Raw genomic sequence first — 22,807 nt, 5'->3', positions numbered from 1 at the left:
TGTGCCCGTGAGCCATGGCCGCTGGGCCTGCGCGTCCGGAGCCTGTTGCTCCGCGACGGGAGAGGCCGCAGCTGTGAGAGGCCCGCGTACCGCACACACACACGAAAAAACCAAAACAACAGCAGCCAAAAATTTAAAGACCACAGGTTAGAAATCACTGATCTAAAGCTAAGCCACCCTACCTGGCCTGCCCCCAGGTATGCAGAGACCAGCTAGCTCCAGATAAGGGTCCACAGGTGAGTTTCACTGGTTCTGCATAGTGGTGTGCGTGTATGCGTGTGTGTGTGTATGTGTTGGTGCGTATGTGTATTTAGTGAATTTGTTGCTACTTTTAAAAAGTGAGTAATTTCATATAAAACCAATCTCTGCATCCAGCTTCTTTAGAAACTGACAAGACATATGGATTGAATTGTAGGGTCTCACTTACAAACACTGGGAGTGTACTTTCCATTCTCAGGGTTGGCCTGCTTCATTCCTTTACGTTTCCTGCCTGGTTCTGATGGGCTTTTCAATTTGCCACCCCCAGCTAGAAAAGAGTAGCCCTGGTCTCTTGCTTGGCTTTGAAGATCCCTTGCTTTGCGGTCTTCCCTCCAGCTCCTAGTGCGTTAGTAATGATCGAAGCTCTTTAATAGCAATGAACCCTTGAAGGCAGTGCAGATTCACATTCAACAGCAATTATCAAGTGTGTTCTAGGGGGTCAGTTACTGTGTTTTCATATACATTGGCTTTTCCAAGCTTGAGCTTACTGTACAATCACTCAGTCATCTAGGAGAGACGTAATCTTATCTGATGTCCTTCAGACCTGAGGTTAACTTAGACCTTCCATGAGCACTGCCAGCAGGTGTCAGCCACCACCACCCCTGAAACCCTCCAAGGCTTATATGTACAATGAAAAGCTATGGCCGGAGTTGGTAAAGATCAGGTTAAAGTTACTCTTGAGCTCCCTGAATTAACTGCTAGAGATACCCTAAGCTAATGGAGGTGGTGGGGCCTTTCCACAGGCACACCTCACATCTCCTAACTCAAGACATTGCTGTAGCTCCTGGGGAGCCCTGACCACTGCTGAAGAAGAGAAGTAAGATGCTGATGAGGGAAGAGTTGATGCGGTACTGGCCAGCCTGTAGGGGTTGGTTGTCCTTTGGGGTCAGGGGAGGTACTGGCCAACATGGGAAGACGATCGTGCAGTGATGGTCTTCTGGACAGGGCGGTTGCACTCAGCAGCATGAGGTGATGTCACGTGCTATATTGGGTATCCGTCTTCCATGCTTCCCCATATGTGCCTTTCTTTCCGAAAGGGATACACTCTTACATTCTACAGTTAAACAAAGGCAACACCTGAAATCCTTTGTAAATGGCCTGGTATATATTAGGATAAGACCTTTCCTCAAGAGGATAATGTGAAGGGGAGGAGGTGTTACACGGGGATGGGAAGAGGATGGGGAGGAGCTAAGTGCAGGTCAAGAACTCAGCAAAGCACTTATGGATGGGAGGAGATTGGGTGATGACACCCTGAAGCCAGAGGGATCTTGTAAAAATGCAAAGCTAATCATTTCCCTTCCAGGCTTGAAGCTTTCATGCCAACCTTGTCCAATAGAAATATAAGGGCTTCCCTGGTGGCGCAGTGGTTGAGAATCTGCCTGCCGATGCAGGGGACACGGGTTCGAGCCCTGGTCTGGGAGGATTCCACATGCCGCGGAGCAACTGGGCCCGTGAGCCACAACTACTAAGCCTGCGCACAGGCGTCTGGAGCCTGTGCTCCGCAACGAGAGAGGCTGTGATAGTGAGTAAGCCTGCGCACTGCGATGAAGAGTGGCCCCCGCTTGCCGCAACTAGAGAAAGCCCTCGCACAGAAACGAGGACCCAACACGGCCAAAAATAAAAAAAAAATTTTTTAAAGAAATATATTGGGCTTCCCTGGTGGCGCAGTTGTTGAGAGTCCGCCTGGCGATGCAGGGGACACGGGTTCGTGCCCCGGTCCGGGAAGATCCCACATGCCGCGGAGCGGCTGGGGCCGTGAGCCATGGCCGCTGAGCCTGCGCGTCTGGAGCCTGTGCTCCGCAACGGGAGAGGCCACAACAGTGAGAGGCCCGCGTACCAGGAAAAAAAAAAAAAGGAAATATCCATAAATGTGAGCCATATATGTAATTTCAAATTTTTTAGCAGCCACATTAAAAAAGTAAAAAAAAAAAAGATGGGTGAAATTAATTAATTTTAAGAATATATTTAACCCAATATAGTAAAATATTATGATTTTAAAGTATAATCAATATAACAATTATTAATGCAGTATTTTACATACTTTTTAATATGAAAAAACATTTTAATTTAGTCTGTATTTTATACTTGCAGCATCTCTCAATTCACACTAACAATATTTGGAATACAAGTTAGGCACACGGTGTTAGTGGCTACCGTGTTGGATAGCACAGGCTTAGATGGCTTTTATGTGGTTCAGTAGGCTCTTGATAATAAATACAAAGCATGTTTTTGTTGAATTGTTTTCCTCTCTCAAACTTCTCCGGTCTTGAAAATATAAATTCCTTTGCTGGAAAACTCTCTCTCACATTTGCCTGAATAATTTTTACTTATCTTTATGTATTTATATGTATATTGATTTGAGTTCATGTTGGGCTTTCCATTTATTTTTCTTTATTTTATTTTGTTATGAACCCCATTCTATATGACTTACTGTAGCTCTTCGGTGCATTTTAATATCTAGATTCTAGAGAAATGGAAATCTTATTTTTTTCCTTTTCAAAGATTTTTTAAAATGTTTCTCACTTTTTTACTTCCTGTTGGATCTTAAAATCATTTTTTTCTCTCTTCCAAACAATACCCACATTAATTTGGTAAAAATGTTTATCTTTGCACATATTGAGACTTCCCACCAAGAGTGATGTTATAACTTTTTATTTGACTGTTCAATATCCTTCTTTTTTGCCTTGAAGCACACTTTCCTATGCCTTCTGAGATACCGAATGATGAAGGATGGTTTCCCAAGAAGCTGACTTTGAGGCTGATCTCAGTCAGCCTGCAGAAGGGTGCTCCTGGAATTGCTACCTATGAAGAAGGAAGGGAATCAGGATGGAGCAGAGATATTGGGCTCCACAGAGGCTTTGGCCAACCTCACGAGAGCTCTGAAACCCTTTAGAGATGTCCTGAATTGTGGGGAGGGGCATAGTCTTTAGAGCCCCTGGGCAGCTTTGGATGTGGCTGTCATGAGATGTGGCTGCCCCCCGAGGAGGGGGTGTGTGACCCCTGGTAAGGTAGCTCTTTGCAGCTGAGGGTAATTTCCTAGGTGGAAGGAATAAATCCTCCAGCCCTGAAGGGGGCTCTAGGTAGCACGTGACACCCCACTCTTCTGGTGTACCTACTGTATCTCTGGCTGCTCAGGCTTTGCAGGCATTTCGCAGGGTCTTTTTTCCCCTCTACCCCAACTCTAAATATTCAAGTTCTTCTACTCATTCCTAGGTTCTCCTATATTCCCTCTCAACGTTTCTTCTTCTTCAGTGAGTATTTCCTGAATGATACATTTTCCTGCTGGGATCAAAGTTGATTTTAGATGCATGTCAAACTGGAATGTAACTATCATAATAGGAGATTTCACAGATATTACAGCTTTGAAGGAGGTTAAAGTGGGTATTTAAGTGAACATTTTGGTACATTTCTAGAAAAAGTAAATAAAGCACATAGATGTGCTACACAGATATGGCAAATAGCGTGACTCAGTTTGGAACCACTGTCCTAGGCAATTTCATTCTCTTCCTGGCTTAATATGCTATGATATGCTGACAGCTCCACTTATGTCTTTAGCTTAATCCTCTCCTTGGAGTTCAGGCTCTTATACCTGACTGCCTACTTGATAGCCCTTGTAGACATCTCACAGCCTTCTTCCTTTTTTTTTTTTGCGATACGCGGGCCTCTCACTGTTGTGGCCTCTCCCGTTGCGGAGCACAGGCTCCGGACGCGCAGGCTCAGCGGCCATGGCTCACGGCCCCAGCCACTCCGCGGCATGTGGGATCTTCCTGGACTGGGGCACGAACCCACGTCCCCTGCATCGGCAGGCGGACCCTCAACCACTGCACCACCAGGGAAGCTCCTCTCACAGCCTCCTTAAATTTATTATGTTCAAAACTGAGCTCTTGAGCTTCCTTCCCCTAAACTCTTCCTTGTCCAGTCTTAGCCGCTTCACCAAGTCCCGTGTGGCTCAAGTCAGAAGCCTGGGAGTCCTCCTTGATTCCTTTTCCTCTTTCACCTTGTGCATATAATCCTGCAGAACTCCTCTTGATTCTGTTTCCAGGCTATTACGTGAATTTATTTTCGTCTCTCTGTCTCCATTTTTGGCCCTTTATTTTAGGCAATGATCATGTATCTCCTGTATTCTAATCATACTGTCCTTCATGGTCTCTGATCCATAGTGCCTGCTGAGCCAAAGTAATTTTTTAAAACCATAAACCTGATAACATAATCTTCTATTACTCATCAATGGCTTCCCATTGCACTTCAAATATAATCCAAGCCGTTTAATGTGGTCTCCAAGGCCACACTCATTTACTTCTCCAGTTTCATCGGGCACCATTCATTCTTCTTGCCCTCTGATCTCTAATGCAATTGGCCTTTTTTTTCTGTTCTTGGAACACATTTAGCTCTTTTTGAACTCAGGGCCTTGCTCATGTTGTCTCTTCTCCCTGAAATACTGTTTTTCTGGCTCTTTGGATGATAGGCTCTTCCTAATACATCAAGTCCCACCATAAATGTTATCTTCTCTTACTCTCCTGGCCTGGCTGTCCTGTCTAAAGCAGCCTACCTCCCTGTCCCAGCCTCTGGGACAGCCTCTCCGCCCTCTGTTTAGCACCGCCTCTAATGTTTATTGTAATTTTACTTATACATTTATTTATTTGCTTACTTGTTAACTGTCTTTCCCACTAGACCACAAGCTCCCTGAGAGTTCTCCATTGTATACCTAGCACTTGTGACAGTGGCCAGCAGAGTAGACTCTCAAAATATATTTTTCAGTGAATGAACGAGTAAATAGCATAAAAATATTGTTGAAATATTCTGTAATACCTCACAGAAAATTTTTTTCTTCTCCTAATGGAGGCATTACTCTTTACTTGTGAGGAGAGAGAAAAGGTTGTCCCCTGTGTGGCCCTGGAGGCAGCCTCATTCCCCTGTCTGGTAGCTTTGCTATGAGCTGTCAGCAGGTCTGTGCTGGCTCAACAGTAGGACAGCAATATCTCTGGCTGTTAGAGACAGTGTTGATGTTCAAGATCTCCAGGCTGAGCTCATGGTGCCTCAACTCTCTGTCTTTCATAATAAGGCTCTTTCTCAAAACACATTTATTTCTCTTTCTGACTATTATACTCCAATAAAGATGTTCAAAAACAAACAAACAAGCAAAAAAACACATTTAACTCACATCATTGCAAAGACAGTTGGAGTTTCCCTCTGCCCCTCCTCCCCCATATAAAGGAGCGAGGCCATGCGGGGCTCTCTCCTGGAGCTGAGTCCAGCCTCAGCATGGCACTCACTGTGATAATGAGAGCTTGCGAATCAGATGGGTTCTGCGCACTCTGCTTACGTGCCCTTGCACTTAGAACAGCAAACTCTTAGGTATATTACAAGAAATTGCTATTTGTCATTTCATTACTGATGGGATCATCTTCCACCACGTATTCTAATTCATTGCTACTGATACATAGTCAAGCTATCGATTTTCTACATTTTTTTCTACTTGACTATCTTCCTAAACTGTTATTTGTTTAAATAGATTTTAGTTGATTTGCTTGGGATTTCTGGGTAAAAATATAAATTATATCATCTGCAAGTAATGAATTTTTTGTCACCTTTCCAGCGATGATCCATCTTATTTCTTTTATTGTTGTATTTCAGTCTCTAGAATTTACGGAATAATGTCGAAGTGTCAACAGTAAGCATCACTGTTTAATTTCTAATTTGAATGGAAATGCCTCTAGTGTTTTATGGTTGAATAGGGTGTTGATTGATGCTGTGTGGTCTTTACTACATCAGGCGTACCTTCCTATTCTCTTACTTTACTAAAGACATTTTTTTCAATACGTTATTTTCAAGGGTTAGATTGCCTACCTTTCGGCTCAGTCAGCTTCCTTTCCACTTGTTCCTCTTGGTCCCATTTTATAGATAATTGTGCTTCTTGCCCACGTTTCTGATATTGGAAACTTAAAATCCTGCTCAACTTCCCTCTTCTCAAGATTTCCCAAACTGGCCCACATGCACCTGATTTTCAGACCTTTCACCATATGAGTTACTCACAGAAATACATGAGGAGTCCCTTAGAAATATAAGGCCAACTTGAGGTCAGTAGTGATTGACCTTTGTTCTGAGGTGTCACACTTGGGGACAGGGCGGGGCTACTCATGCTTTCCAGGTATCATGAATGCCAAGACTTCTGTCTCTCAGAAGAAATTCTATAATTTTAGAGTCATAAAAATAAATGTTATTCCTGACAGAGCCTAAGCACTGGGATATGAAGTTTGTTTTAAAGCAATTGCTCTAAGGGATTTCAGATGCTCATAGCCTCAAAATCGTGAAGCAAATGTCAGCTCCAAAATCCGACATTGGAAAAATATGACCCACCCGTAGGCATCAGTAGCAGAGCTACGGAGCAATCCTGGGAGAAGGTTCTTACCAGTAAACCTTGTGAATTACTGTGTTTTTGACAATCATAATGTAATAATTTCTGTTGTGGGTTTATTGTCATGCCAGCAAATTGCTCTATGGATGGAGTAAGCCGGCTACTTTCAGAGCCTCAAAGGTTTATTTCACGACAACCAGAAGCAGGAGGGAAGGAATGTAAACTTCTTATCTATGTCTTCACACCTCTCTCCTAATCTCTAGAGACACGTCTCCAACTGCCTCCTGGGTGCTTTTCATTAACTGTCCCCACAGCTACCTTCGTCTCAATCTTGATTTTTCCCTCCAACTTGCTTCCTTGCCCTGTTCCTTGTCTGGTTGTGGCAGAGACTGCTTCTTATTCCCCAGGATCTCCTGTAGCCTTCTAACATAACATAGCGACAGAATCTTCAGCTGTTAACTGGGCACTCCAAGTAAATCTACCTACTTGCCTCCCTTGCTTATTCTTTCTAATATGATGCAAGTGAAAGGGTCATGTGACAGCTTCTGAGAACACCTTTAAATGAGTGTCATTGAAAGCATTTTTTCTTTTTCATCCATTTCTTTTTTCCTGATGGCTGAAATGAGGAGATGATGGTTGAAACTAGAGCTGGTGCAGCAACTTGAATCATGAGGTGACCTTGGGAAGAGAGACCTTGCATGGGATCAACAAGATCAAAGGAGCCTCGGTCCCTGACACTGCTGGGCATCGTATCAGTCCTGAATTGCCTAGCTCTGGACTACTCTTGAGGGAGAAATAAACTTCTATGTTGGGAATCTCTGCTATTTTTGGTTTTCCAGTATTTGTAGCTGCCCCCTAAGGCCTGACAATGACACAAGATGAGACGCTTTACCATCATCATTCTTCTCACCCTTCACAGAAACTCAGGGTCATTCTGTTACCTGATTGCTCACTGAAGCCTAGGAGTTTGAATTCAGAGATGTCTCTTGAATCCGGCCATACCCCTCTTTATCACTAACGTTATTTTGACCGTCATCTCTTGTCAAGTTTGCTGCAGCACACTGAGTAGTTCACTCTGTTTCCAGGCTCTTCTCATTTTACTCCATCTGTAATGCTTCCTAACAAATGAACATCATCATACTACTCTTTTGCATCCATACCCAGTATCCTCAAGATAAAATGGAAGTTTCTGAGAATGTCATTCCAGGCTTTGTGCCGTATTCCCCAAATTTACTGCTCTAGCACCTTTTCCTGCCTGTGCATAGACACTTTCCACTGCCAGAAATTCTTTTCAGCTTTTCTCTCTCTGGAAAACACCCTCTTATCATTCAAGATTCAGCTCATATATTGTAGTCATAAAAGGTAGCATTGTTTTGAGTGCTTACCAGATTCTGGACACCGTGTTATAAACTTGACATGTCTCATTGAGTCCTTGTGACAACCCCAGGAGATGGGCCATTTATTATCATCCCCATTCTAAAGATGAAACAAAGAAAGATTAAATACTTTGCATAGGTCATATAGGGCCGGTCCATATTGATGGTTTATCCAACCTAAGCAGGTACATGTAGATGGCTTATTGAAACCTAAGCACTCTGACTCCAGAACTCATGCTTTCAACCCCATGACGATATATTCTCTCCCTATTATTGTGTTTTATTCAGTTGCCCATACGTAACTTCCTCTCTGCAGCTTTGCCTTACTGGCTCGGTCAGGATTTAGTAATTCTTGCCCGCCTCTGTGATGCTATAGTATTTGTTCATACCTAATAGATGGTCTGCTAATGACTTTTTTGTCTGCCTTCTCCTCTAAGTGTGTAAACTTCCCAGACTGGGGTTATGGTTTCTCTATTTTTGTTACCCTGCAATTAAATACTGTTCCTCATCATAGTAACAATCACAATAAAGGTTGTAAAATTAAAATGTTTAAGCCTAAAGAATAATCGAACATGAATATAAAAAACCCTGGCTCTCTTCATATACATTAAAGCTTTTCTTCTTTTTCTCAGCCCCCAGCCCACAACTGCAGTTGTGTTCATCTAACATTTTAACCAGCTTCTGAATTGGTCTTTACCTGTAGACTGCCCCCTTCACAGCACTGCCCCCTCACTTGGAGAGTGATCTTTTCACAACATGCGTGATCATGTTGCTCTCCCGCATGCCATCCTCCGTGAAAGCTCACAACGTTCACGTTCACCATAAAATGCAAACTCCCAGGATGACAGCGCTCTCGAGATCCGACTCTCCCTACCTTTCCAGTCTCAGTTTTACCCACGCCCGAATTTGCACTTTTCTCTCCAGCTGCACAGAACAACTTATGGTGTCCCCTTAAAAACCAAGTGGAATCATTCTTTCTTGCCTTTACCCACACTGTCTCACCGTCTCCATCCGTGTTCGTCAAGCTCTAATGTGCTTGTGGCACACCTGTGGGCCTGGTTACACTGCAGGGTCTGATTCGGTAGGTCTGCGGTGAGGTCCGATAGTCTGCGCTTCGCACAAGCTCCCCAGTGCTGCTGGTGCTACTGATGCTGCCGATTTTCAGGCCCCACTTTGAGGAGCACAGATCTAGAGGTACGTTCTCCTCTTCTTCTTCTTGGTAAGTCCTTCTAAACCAGCACACAGAACACAGGTTTCGCCTCTTATAGGAATCACTAGACGACCCTCTGTCTAGCGAGAAGAGACAGTAACGTTCATCTTTGTATTCTCAGCTTCTGGTTCCCTACCTGGAACAGAGTGAGTATTCAACAGATTCTCGCCAAGTGAATGCTGACTACTGAGTTCTCGGGCAAAGTGTTTATGGAATGGTAGCCTAGGCTAAAGAAATGTGCCTGGTGTAGTGAGACACAGTCTGACCCACAAACTACTAGCTTGGAAGCCTCTTCTACGTGCAAAGAACTGTGATTGGTGTTTGGGGTGCAGAAAAGAGAAGGATACAGTCCCTGCTCACAGGGTCATGCAGAGAAGCTGGGGAGACAGACCAGCATCTAGATCACTGTACAGTGTAGCATGATACGAGGTACAGCAAAAATGATTTATCAATGATGAACAGTCTGAAGAGGGAGCTGTTTGTTCTTCACTGGCATTTGACGATGTGTTTGTGGTCCTATGAATTGAGACTGGATGAAATAGTAGACGCCCGACAGGAAGATGGTGGAGGGAGATATTTCAGAAAAAGGCGACGGGATGCTGAAACTTCGCAGGCTTTTTTTTCTCACTGAAACTTACGTGATTCAGTGGTGTTCCCACACTTGTTACTATGGGAATGTCCATTGTCACTGCAGCTTTTCCCTCCTTTCTCTTGTTACTCACATCTCAAGTAAGTGAGTGCTGTGTTATCTTAGGGCTAATCTTGAATCTGCTCTAATTTATTTCGAAAATAATTCAAAAACATAACACTCATACTATGGTTAGTAATACACAGCGTATGGAATGTCTCCTTACTGATTGCGATATAGCAAGGGCTTAGCACCGCTGCTGAGAACCCATCAGTAGATGCAAAGAGGTGCGGGAGTAAGTGCTTTCGGAGCACTGTCAAGAAATAAAGTGGCAGAACGGCGGAGTGGTGACGAGTCCAGGTCTAAATTCTGACTTTCTGGGAATAACATCACCTTGCTGCACACTACCTGTGTGTCCTTGGGCACAGTGAGGATAAAGCTAGTTTTATCCGTAGAACTTTGTGATAATTAAATGAATACATACAAGTAAAATGCTTAGACTGGTTCCTGGCTCATGACACACATGCAGTGATTGTTAGCAATGATTATTCCAGCAACTCAGTCCCCTCTGAGGAGGGAAAGGGGGGGACTATCTATGGTTACAGTGGGACAACAGGGAGAAAACAAGACATGGGCAAACTGGTTGTGTAGTTATTCTAAGTATAAGGTATGATGAAGTTGGGAAGGTGAATTGGGCTCATTTTTTGCTTGTTCATCTCTTGGAAGCTTAAAAAATTAGGTCTATTCCGTCAGTGTTTAAAACGTGGACACTTGAATGTCTACCACCTGGTTAGAAAATAATAATAAAAATAATAATAATAGTAGCAGTAGGAGGAGTAGTCATCACTATTTACTGAGTAACTACTTTGTTCCAAGTTCTGCACCTACATTCTCTTTTTTTTTTTTGGTGGGGGTACGCAGGCCTCTCACTGTTGTGGCCTCTCCTGTTGCGGAGCACGGGCTCCGGACGCGCAGGCTCAGTGGCCATGGCTCACGGGCCCAGCCGCTCCGCGGCATGTGGGATCTTCCCGGACCGGGGCACGAACCTGTGTCCCCTGCATCGGCAGGTGGACTCTCAACCACTGCACCACCAGGGAAGCCCCCTACGTTCTCTTTGAGCCTCCTGTTGACCCTGCAAGGTGACTGCTATCCTTGTATTCATTTCCTGTGGCTGCTGTCACAAACTGCCACAAACTCGATGGCTTAAAATAACAAATTTATTCTCTTATAGTTCTGGCCATTACAGTTAAGGTGTCTATAGGGCCACACTCCCTCTGAAGGCTGTAGGGGACATCCATTCCTTGCCTCTTCTAGCTTCTGGTCGATCCAGGACTTCCTTGGCTTGTGGCCACATCACTCCAATCTCTGCCTCTGTGGTCACATTAACTCCTCTCCTTCTGGGTGTCTTCTCCTCTGTGTGTCTGCCCCCCAATTCTCTCCACCTCTCTTATAAGGTTGCATGTAATGATATGTAGGTCCCACCCAGATTATTCAGGATAAGCTTCCCCTCTCAAGGTCCTTAACTTAGTCATATCTTTTGCCAAGTAAGGTAATATTCACAGATTCTGGAGACTAGGGTGAGGGCATATCTTTTTGGGAGCCACATTCAACTCACTATAATTCACATTTTACAGAAGAGGAAACTCAGTCTCAAAGAATTTCATGCAGTGGCCTGAGATTGCCCAGGTAGCAATGGATGCACCACAGTTATCAATATAAACTGTTAAATTTGCAAGTGCAGGTTCCCTAGTGGGGCTTTGAGGCTCCTGGACTGTATGGATATTGAACAAGGATATGTAACATTGAGTTCCACCAAGCAAAGACTCAGTCCTTAGGAGAAAAGGAAACCCGCAGAAATTCACAACAGATACTTGCACCATGTTCTACTTCAATGGTTGTAATAGACCAGAATCAAGTGGCATTAAAACTCAAAGCAAGGGGAGCAAACTTTCCATGTTAAGTTTTTCTCAGAATAAGCTATGAATCCTAATCACGGGGACAGGTGTAAGGGGATTTTGTTATCTTTCATATTTTATATCAACTAATTTTATGACAATAACCCAAGAGATTTCAGTTTACTTTTTCTGAGTGTTCGGCTCTACATGGTCAGCCTGAAACCTGATACAGGAGAGGGACCTGAGGGGAACAAACCTCCGCACATGTACTGATGTTGCTGGATGAAGGAGATGGTGGATATGAGGTGGAAAAGAACACCATGGTGGTTTTGAGTTGATCAGATTTCTTTGGAACTAGAACTGGCTCTCCCTCAAGAGTATTCCAGTATAAAGTGTTCCATTCCGCTCTAAACAGATACTTGGAAAAAGCCATACCATGAATCTGACTCAGCCAAAGTGAAAGAAATACACCTCTCTCCATGGCTGTCTCTGGGTCTACTCAGATCCCATGTCCATTTTGTGCTTCCCAAGCACACTGTGCCCAGGATAGCATCACTTTCCTCTCTCCGTTATAAATATCTCCTGGCTTGCCTCGTTTCCCTATCAGACTGTGAGATCACTAGGATATTGAAGTTGTGTCTGGCACATACATGTTGGTTGAATTAAATAATCTATTGTTTATTCTCAATGCCCAGCATGGTTCTGATGCAAAGAAAGTACAAAGTAAATATTTTGTGAAGGAGAGACTGAATCAACCAGGAAGACAAAGTTAAGAGAGTAATGGTATCTAGAGAAACTCATTTAGGAAAAATTGAAGATGAAGAATGAGAGGAAAAGCCGTGAACAGAGCGAGCTGGCTGGAGGAATCCACAGAATACTCGGTTCTGATTGTATTCCTGTAGTTGCCAGTTCACCTACAGACACACAGCATGGGAAAGTAGGGAGGAGGAGTGTCCAAGTGGAGAGAAAGACCTACCCAGGTGGCAAAGGGTGAAGGTCTCTATTTTATTGGAAATGTATGTGACTAACCTTACCTAGAAAGGAGGTTGATCTGCGCACTCTGTCCCTCAAAGCTGCAGCAAAAGTCATCGGAAAAGGCGTGGACGCGATGCAAGTTTATGATAAAGGGTACCTCTTCCGAACTTTGAGTATGTCAAAAACTATGAGTACCAGAATTATGTTTTCTCATTTCCCTCTTCCTTCCATCCCAGTCTCAGTGCAGACCAGCTCAGAACACAGAGACCGAACTCGCTAAACAATAACTTCAGTGTGGCCCTGTCCTGGGTTATGGACACAAATTCCATGACTCCATGGGGCTCAGTCAGTGGGGTAAGTGGGCAAGCACAGGAAACCCTGCAGATTCTTCACCTCCTGTCCCTGTGATTCAGGCTGTGGGGTGCATAGCTGCTGCCTTCATTGTCAAGATGCTTTTCTTGGAGGACTACACCAAATGAATGACTAGTGAGGAAAAAGCTAGAGAAGATGCTTCAAGTCCTCCAGTAGCCCACCCGTCTCTGTCAGCTTGATAATACTTACAGCACGTGAGCAAATACTGCTGAGGCTGCATTTGCAATTGTTACAAGAAGGCTTATCTTCGAATGAGCATTCTTACCTGACCCAAAGATCTCTTGGGAATCTACATATTTACTCCTATGAGGCTTCCATTGCTCAAAAACATTGGTGCAAAGTTCTACTTGGGACTGGACTTCAGAGTGTCTGAAAATCACTTTCACATTTTGGATCCCAAACTGAATTTTAGTGAGCTTAAGCTGATTACTGTTCATGGCTTGCATTGTATCCCCTATCAACGGTCAATAGCAACCTGCTTCTCATCTGGGGCATCAGTCCTTCCCCACTTCATGCTGTCCTTCAAGAATCTCCTCCACCCAGGCTGGCCAATCAGAGAATTCCCTTTCCCTGGCCACAGGGGTTTAGTGATGGCAAGGCTGTTATCAACTAGGACCGCACAAAGATAAACACCAAAATCTGTGCGGTAGTAACGTGCTAGATGATCAGAAATAAACATTAGAACTGGGATGAGGACAGCAATAGCAGTCAATTCAGAAAATTATTTAGAGAGGAACTCATCAATTTAAAATCGAGAATCCTATCTGGCCTGCTTCGCCTATGGAAGGATTTGGTCCAAACTAAATAGAGCAAATCCCCAAGATACTGGCAGACACCTTTTAACAGCTTAGTCTTAATCCTTTAAGTCAGTGGTTGATAATGTTCTGGTAAAGTAGGTACTTTTGCTCCACCCCTTAGGAAAAAGTTAATTGTCTTGTAGGCTGCAAGGAAAGCAGAGAAAGTAGGATCCAGTTTATAAAACCGGACTGGAAAGAAATGCACAGTTTGATTTTTTATTTGCTACAGTTGCTACCTGTGTTAACAGTTGCTTCTTGGCAGAGTATAAAGAAAGCCTAAGGTTTGTTTCTCAAGAAATCATACAAGAAACAAAAGAAAGCTGTTTTCATAGTCTAGAGTGGTTTTGCCAGCAATTATGTTTTGTAAAATATAAATAATGCATTCTGTTTCCAAAAGGCCCTGACAAACTATGATAGAAAAAAAAAATCAAATCTCTTCTTTTGGTTTTAGGGTGGCGAGTTTCATGACGGAAATAAAGTGGGTCTGTGTTCTCTAAGTAATTTATTACTGCATCTTGGAACAGCAGCACGAATGGGCTTGCTGCCAGGTATTCCGAGCTGCAGTTTGTCATGTCTGACTCTTTAGTTCTTTCAAGCAATTGAAGAAATGGCCTTCTGCAGGCTGTCAGTGACAGATTCTAGCTCACTCACATAGATAAAGCTCAATTAGCTCCTGGAAAAAACATCATTTAAGAATGCAATGAGCTGCACCGTGAAAGATAGGTAGACAACGGCCCAGAAACAAAATAAAATGTTACTGTTGAGGGGAGGACGTGCCCACAATGAACAAGTGTGAGGCTGTTTTATGGGACAGTTCCAGCCACTGAAAACAATGGGAGGGTAATTTTTAATTACTTCAAGAGTCAGGATAGCTCTTTGCTTCAGAAGCAAGGTAAGGGTAGCAGTCCTGAAGGGTTGGCAGGTCATTCATTCATTCATTCATTCATGGCAAAGACCCATACTCTATAACCTGTAAGCAATTCTGGCCTAGAATAGAGGTACCAAAGTAGCCTCTCACTGGTTAAGTGTAGCCTGCCAATGTGTTGTTTCATCCACATAGTATTTTATTTTATTTATTATTATTTAAATTTATTTTATTATTTGATTTTGGCTGCATTGGGTCTCTGTTGCTGTGCATGGACTTTCTCTAGTTGCAGTGAGCGGAGGCTACTGTTCATTGCAGTGTGCTGGCTTCTCATTGTGGTGGCTTATCTTGTTGAGGTGCACGGGCTCTAAGCATGTGGGCTTCAGTAGTTGTGGCACACGGGCTCAGTAGTTGTGGCTCGCAGACTCTAGAGCGCAGGCTCAGTAGTTGTGGCCCACGGGCTTAGTTGCTCCATGGCATGTGGGATCTTCCCGGACCAGGGCTCCAACCTGTGTCCCCTGCATTGGCAGGCTGATTCTTAACCTCTGCACCACCAGGGAAGTCCTCACATAGTATTTTAAATGTTGAACTAACATTTTAAAAATCGGAGTATTTTACACACACAAAAATACAGGCTTTGACACCTCTTAAAATACTGAAACACCTGGAAACTGCATATTTATTTCTTTGGGGCAAAAGTGACTTATGCTAAGTAACTGCTCCACCCGGCAGGAAAGGCAAGGCTTCCTCTCTTCACCATGGTCCCCAAAGAACTTGCTTTACTCATTTCTGCTGCCTACCTTGCCCTGGTCTAGACAGAAGCCTAGTTTGAGTGTGCATATGTCTGATCTCCAACAGTGATTCTGAGGACCTCCTGTGTCAAAAGCACTTGAAATTCTTATTAACAATGGAGACTCCTGGGTCCCTGCCCTGAGCTGAAGAATAAAATGCATGGATGTAAGGCATGGTAATACTTTTGCTACTAAAGTTATCGGAATAACTGATATCAATGACCAAACAGAACTACAGTCTTTAAAAAATGGATCAAAATGCTAATATCATAAATGGACTCTTGTCTGAACCCTACATATTTTTTCTTCTAATTACATTACCTTACTCTTAATGGCTACTTTTTTCCTAAAAATTCCAGCTAGCCAAACTTACCCTACTAAGAACAAAATCAAACAACTTAGTGTCTGTTACTGACTTTGGCCAAATTTTCAATTTGGAGATAAAATCCACTACGTTTTATGAACTAATTCGTTCTCCGTGCAAGTGGTTGAACTTGACAGCTATATTTGTTTCTGGTACCCCTAAATCATAATTACAGGAAATAGTTCTAGAGTTAGAATTCAATTGGCACAAAGCCTACATGAATTAATAAAAGCTCTGTATTTCCCCCCCCCAGGCACTATTCTCTGACTTCTGAAGGTCATTCGCTAGAAGGAGTCTTGAATATCTACTGTAATAATGATGACAATAATCCCACGTTAGTGTGGTGTTTCAGAGCCTACAGAGCACTCTCAGATACATTATCCCCTTTGATTCTCTCAGTCACCCTGTGAGATGGGGACAGATGGAGAAATGAAGACTGAGTTCATAGTGCAGATGATTGTAGAGTGAAGAGAAGATCCTTACATTTTACAAATTCAGGGTTGCTTTTGTTCCATGACCTTGGATCCAAATTTATAATATGAAATCTATCCCTATTAAAATATCCTTGTAGGTTTCTCCCAACTAGGTACCATACCTTGTGCAATAAACCACTAAGGATTATCAACGGAATCTGTTAAATTGCCTGAAAAAGCCCCACATTATGTCTTGTTCACGACATAATCCTGCAAACGTCATTATCATGTTCTTTGGTGAGTGGCACAATTTGCACTGTAGACTTAAGGTTCTAACCCCTTTCTGTGTATTTTTTAAAGAGATTGCCTCATCTTCTTATTCCTTGATATAGGCAGCGCATCCGTCTGCTAGAAAAAAACGATAACAAATCTGACTTTGTGTGATCTCATCACTCAACCTTCTTCCAACATCCTCCCATCATTCCAGGGACACGTGGTCCTCTTGAAACAATGACCTAGGCATTTGGAATTGTCAGAGGTTCTTGGTGGTATAGACTCTTCTCCCAGTCTGCAAGAGTGGCCTCATCATTAAAAATGCATATTTTGGGAGTTTAATGCTTGAGTTAATATTTGAGAATGGAAAGGAACCAAACGAAAACTTGAATATTAGTCACGATAAAACCTTAACTTGAAAATTTCCCAAAATGCCGACTGTGCGGGCTGTAAACATGGGCTAAGAAATCATCCCTCCTCCCTTCCCCACCCCGTAAAGAACACTGGCCCCTCTCCAATTTTTGACTGGCACCTCGACAGTTAAACATGAAATGCTCTTTAAGTTTGGTTTTTTGGAGTCAGGCAGTCCTGGACAACTTCTGAACTGCCAGTTGGGAACTTGTGACTTTCAGTAAGTTAAGTAACCTTAGTTTCATCATCTGTAAAATGGTTTGGTGAGAATTGAGATCACACAGAATAAGCATTGAGAATATGCACATTTTAAGTACAAGGATATGTTAGCTATTATTCTTGCTATTCTAGGAGAGTTAATATTAGGTTGTTAATGTCTGTTAATGCCCTAGTGAAAATGAATTTATTCTTTCCTCAAGAAAGAATGTGGAAGGAAGAATAGAAGGCTGGGCAGATTAGTTTAGATGGGTTGTCAAGGAGGCAAATCCAGTCCAGGTCGTGCCAGAGGACAGAGTCTCAGCTTACTCATGAGACTGTGAAGAAGTAGGCTCTCGGGGGACATGCAAGGACAACGAAAGCAGGACAGGGGCACAGTAGAAGGGTGGAGTAGGTTTTACACAGTGTCATGATGGAGTGAAAATAACTAAATTGTGTCATGAGACCCACCTGAGTTGGTTTTCTGGCTCCTAACACCCAATATTAATATGGTTTTCTGGAGATTTAGTTTCCTCAGTTGCGAATTTTAAATTATTTTGAATTGCAGGATCACTGAGAGAATTTGCAATAATGTGTGCAAAGAGCCTGTGGTGGGTACCCAATGACTTTAAAAACAGCTGTGTGGCTTTTATGTTTTTTTTTTCTTTGCAACTTTGCTGTGGGCTCGCTTTTGTTCAGAGAACTAAAAAATATGTATTAGGATTTGCAGGGTCCTCTGAATTCCTGCCTCTGATTCTAAGGCTAATCTCTGTGGAGCCATTGCTTCAAAGGAAGCCTCGTCTGCATTGGCTCAGCTGAATGAAAGGACAGCTAAAGAATTTGACTCAGTCTTTGGGAGAAATGAAGATGAGCTAATATATGTAATATATTTATTAGGTGCCTGCTATGTGCCTAGAAATAAGCTAATTAGTTTATATATGTTATTTTCCTTTGAGCCTCATAGCAATTCTAGCTCAATTTATACAGGAGGAAACAGACACAGAGAGGCTTCCTAAATTGTCCAGGGTCACACAGATTGTACATGACAGATGAGGAATTTAAAAACCAGGCAGCCTGACCCTACAGCCTCCTCTCTAAGCTGTTTTTGGTCAGAAAGGCATTTTAGCCAAAGAGAACTACCCTTTGCTTTGTTATGATTCTGACGGAATTGCTGGAGTCAGCAAACTTTTTGCCATGAAAAGCTGCTCAGCGATGTCAGGAGAAAAATGAGGTTATAGATCTCTTCCTGTCTGGGATGTGTATTTATTGTACAGTAGGATGTAATCTAAATTATTCACATTTCATATTTTATGGAAATTTTAGCTTCTGTAAATCTGAGATTTTAGGACTAGAGTTATGTGTAATAAAGTTCTTATAAAATCCATTTAAAAGATTAATGATAGATGTATTGGTAGAAAATTAAATCTCGGTATTTTATTTTCTCCAGTTTTCTGGATCTTCCAATTTCATTTGCAGGGATTGTCTTTGTGACAAAGTCTTCTCTTTATGTCTCTTGGGCAAAGCCAAGTGCAAAGCGGCTTTCTCTGCTGGTCCGGTGGATGTAGAACCTTCTCTTGGGAAGAACAGATCAGTTAGTTCTTCTTGGAATAGCTTTCTTCTAAGACCTCTTTATAAATTCTCCTTTGCGGACTTGGAATCAAACATTCTGCGGTGAAATCTAGTCTCCAGCACTTATTTGCTGAGTTGGAGATATGTCTGATCTCCAACAGTGATATGTCTGATCTCCAACAGAGATCACGAAACTATTTCTGAGGCCTCTGTTGTTTCTTCAGCTGCAAAATGAGGATAATGCATCTTATCTCACAGGTGGTCATTAGAATTAAATAAATACCAGTTGAATGGGAATGGAAAAGGTGGGTCTTGAAATACAAACAGGTCCATATGTAGAGAAACAAACACCATCCATATCCTGGAATCACGTTGTTGGTTGATGGGTTTAACACCTGGAGAGTGCCAGCTAGGACAGTTCCTTCCACTTAATTTCGTCAGCTCATTCATTGAGAGCAAAGGGAATATTTCATCATTCATTCATCTCATCTCAATTAGCACTAATTAGATTTTTCCTTTGCATTAGGCGCTGGGTTCAGTGCTGAAGAGCCTCACATGAGTAAGACATGGATTCCCGGAAGGGTCTTGAAGCCACATCGTAGCCGTGGCGGGAATGAGGCTCTAGAGTGACCTTTTCAGTTGAATTGGTTATGATAAATGGAAACCTGTCAAAGTTTAAAAGAGAGTACATGTTCCTTCAGTATACATTTGCTATCATGGTAAAGTCTCTTAGTATGTCATTATTCTTTAAAAGAAGTTGTGATTGCTGATCGTGTGCAGGTGAGTTGAGAGGTTCAGGGAAAGCAGGGCAGAAAAAAACATGGCGGAAAGGGATCAATGAAGAGGCAGTCTGGTGCTGAGGACAGAACATGGACTTTGGACTCAGACCTAGATTCAGATTCTGACTTTGTCAACTCCTGACAAATTCCTTCCTAGAGATATTTTCCCATCTGTTAAATGATGGCTTGCAAGATGGTTGTGAAGATTAAATGAGATAACATATTTGAAAGACAACTGTACCTTATTTTAAGAAGCACAAGCTATGATGGTGTGTGATATACAAAGGTCATCACCATGTTATTAAACAGAACGCTCCTATGTCAGTCAGCTCCCACCACCTCCATCTGTTGAAAACCTAATCATCCTCAAAAGCTTAGAGCAGATCTCATCTCTGTCTTGATTTTCTCCAGTCAGCTAGGTCAAAAGTGATCTCTTCTGTATCCACAGAGTATCTGTTTTCTATCCCATGTATTATGGGTTTTCTCACATGCTATCTTAATTGTAGCCATAAATCTGCTGCTTCAGTAGTCTCACTGCTTCAGCTGGATTGCAAGCTCCCAAGGGACAGGCCCATGTCTATGCATCTATGTCTGTCATCATTTAGCATAATGTCTGGCACATGGTAGGTAATTGATGAATGTGGGATAAATGCAGCAGAACTATTTATAAAGTAGATGACAGCCACCAGGCAGGAATTTTCTCATATTCTGAGTTTTTCCCCTCTCTATTCACCACCCCACCTCTCAGAAAAACCATTTGCGTCTTTTCTTTCGTTGTGGCGGACAAGGCTTTACTCCTGCAGCTGAGGCTAGTCCCTTCTCCTGTGCTCAACACTCATCCTTCTCAAGAACCACACTCTATCTCTGTTTTCTCTCCTTCTTCTCTCCTATATTTTTAACTTCTTTACGCTCATCACAGTGAAAAGAACAGGGTCTTATGCAGGAAAGATACTCAATAAACGTTTGCACAAGAAATGGAAACAATTCTTTGGTTTAGGGAAGGATTTGCCAAAGGATTCCTTTAAACTGTGTGTTCCTTTGGTGCAGTGATCTTCAAAAGTTTCAGCTGTAAAATCCTTTGCTCCAATACATTCTTACCTGAAGACTCTGTTCATAACACGTAAAAGCCCAACTGCTCTAGGTGGGTGGAGACAAGCAGAGCCAATGGAGGCCTGAAGCTTTGCGCACTCCCTGCCTTTTCCCACTTCAGTGATAGAGCTTCCGTGCACTGCATTTGGCATACCATGGGCACATTAAAAATGAGATTTTACTTATAAAAATTAATGACCACAAGTTCTGAAGCTTATATCACTTGCATTTAGATAGCTTGATTATCATAGGCTGTTTCTCATTTCTACACATTGTTCACAACGTTGACATTTACTGCCATTAGTGGGTAGCTTTTCTATTTGGGTCTGCTTCAATAGGAGGAGTATAACAATGAAACACAAAGTGGTGTCTGAACTCTCCTCTTACTTGAGAAGGGTTGGCAGGGCAACGGGATGGAGCTGTTCTCATCGGGTCTCAGAATATAAGCAAAGAGTGATAAATACATTGCCATACACGAGAAAGAAGAGTCGCTTCCATTAATCCCGCTCCTTTGATGACGAAGGAACACAAAACACCCCGTACACATTGTTTCCTCAATCCTCAAAGACGTTTTATTAAGACACAAAGCCTCATCAAACCTACTTTTCTTTGCTTCCCTAGTAAACCACCAGTGACTGCATAGGATGAATTTGGATGATGTTATTTGCTGGTTGCTAGGTTTTCTCCCCTCCCGTTGCTGTCATTTGTTCCCTCGCTTTTGCTCCTGCCGCATTTCTTTTGTTGGGATGCCTGATGAATATTTGTAATCCTTGTGTCAGATTTACATGAGCCTGGGTCACCGTTAGAGCTGCACGGCAAAAGAAGCGGACAGAAATTCATAAGTCCCCTCCCAGAAAGCTAAGGAAACATGTCTGTTGGACACTCTAGTAGCTGTCCCCAACTCCCCCCACTGAAGGTGGGCTGGCTACAGTGACTCAGTAGAGTAAAACAACCTCTTCCAAGGCCCACAGTTTTATTCCAAAATTTACCAGTTTTATCTAGCCTCCAGCCTCACCCCTCACCCCTCCCTGCCTCTGAAGGAAACCTCGTTGCTCCTGCTTCAGAAGGGCAGAGCAACAGGCAAGAATAAATGCTTGAAACTTCTGTCCCTCTCAAGTCCAGATTTGTTTCTGTCTTCTTTTATCCTTGTTCTTTTTCTACTTCTTTTCGGAGGAGAAAGGTTCTTCCTTCACTATCTTGATTCTATCTCTTCCTGCTACCTTTTGGACCCCATCTACCAGTTATTCTTTTTGACACTTCAATTTGCAATCTCATCTCTGGCTTGATCTCTTTCTCTCTCTCTTGTCAATTCCTAAACTGAAAATGTGTGTGTGTGTGTGTGTGCGCGTGTGTGTGTGTGTGTTGGCTTCACCACCTCAAAGCAGTAGAAAATCTTTTATCTTCCTTTTAATGCCAAACTTCTCCAAAGAAAAATTTCCTGTAATTGACACCACTGTCTCACCTCCCAGCCAGTCCTCTAGATGTGGCTTCCAACCCCACTGTTTTGCAAAACTTTCCCTACTAATCAGGGTCACTGGTTGCCTGTTTATTGCCATGTCCCTTCTTTCCTTCTTAGCCCCAAACTTATACAATCTCTGTAGTATTTGGCACTTTTAACCACTCTTCTTTATCTTTCTAAAAATAATTTCTCCCCTAAATATTGTATAGCCACATTGTTCAGGGACCTGCAAGGGGCCTGCTCTCTCAAGTAGGGTAACTAATGATGGTTAGTGAGAGACTACAAAGGTGTGAGCAGGGTTAAGAGAAAACAACAGAGGATTGTGAAGCTCATGGGGGCTACAACATCCTTGAACTATTACCCTGCTGCCACACCCAGGCCTGAAGGGGCAACAGGGAGCTTTTTTAGAAGTTGAGTAGCTGATGGGAGTTATGGTCTTTGGCAAAAAATACAGCCAACGTTGGCTACCTGGCAGGGAAAGACCCAGGGGAGTACGTACTCCAACCTTACTCCCCTCCCCTCATCTGCTATCTGCGGTCATGGCCAAACTCAACTGGCAGCTAGAGGGATGGCATTATTTTGATGCAGTCCCCAAAGACCAACTTCCTCGGGGCACAGAACACAGCAGAGAAACATAAACATAGGGTAACTGAGGTGACACATTGAAAATATCCATCAGAGTAAACATGAATGCATATTTACAAAATAAGTGTAGAATATAAAGAATAATACC

The sequence above is a fragment of the Pseudorca crassidens genome, chromosome 7, assembly GCF_039906515.1.
Source record: "Pseudorca crassidens isolate mPseCra1 chromosome 7, mPseCra1.hap1, whole genome shotgun sequence".
NCBI lineage: Eukaryota > Metazoa > Chordata > Mammalia > Artiodactyla > Delphinidae > Pseudorca > Pseudorca crassidens.
This window is presented reverse-complemented; position numbering follows the sequence as displayed.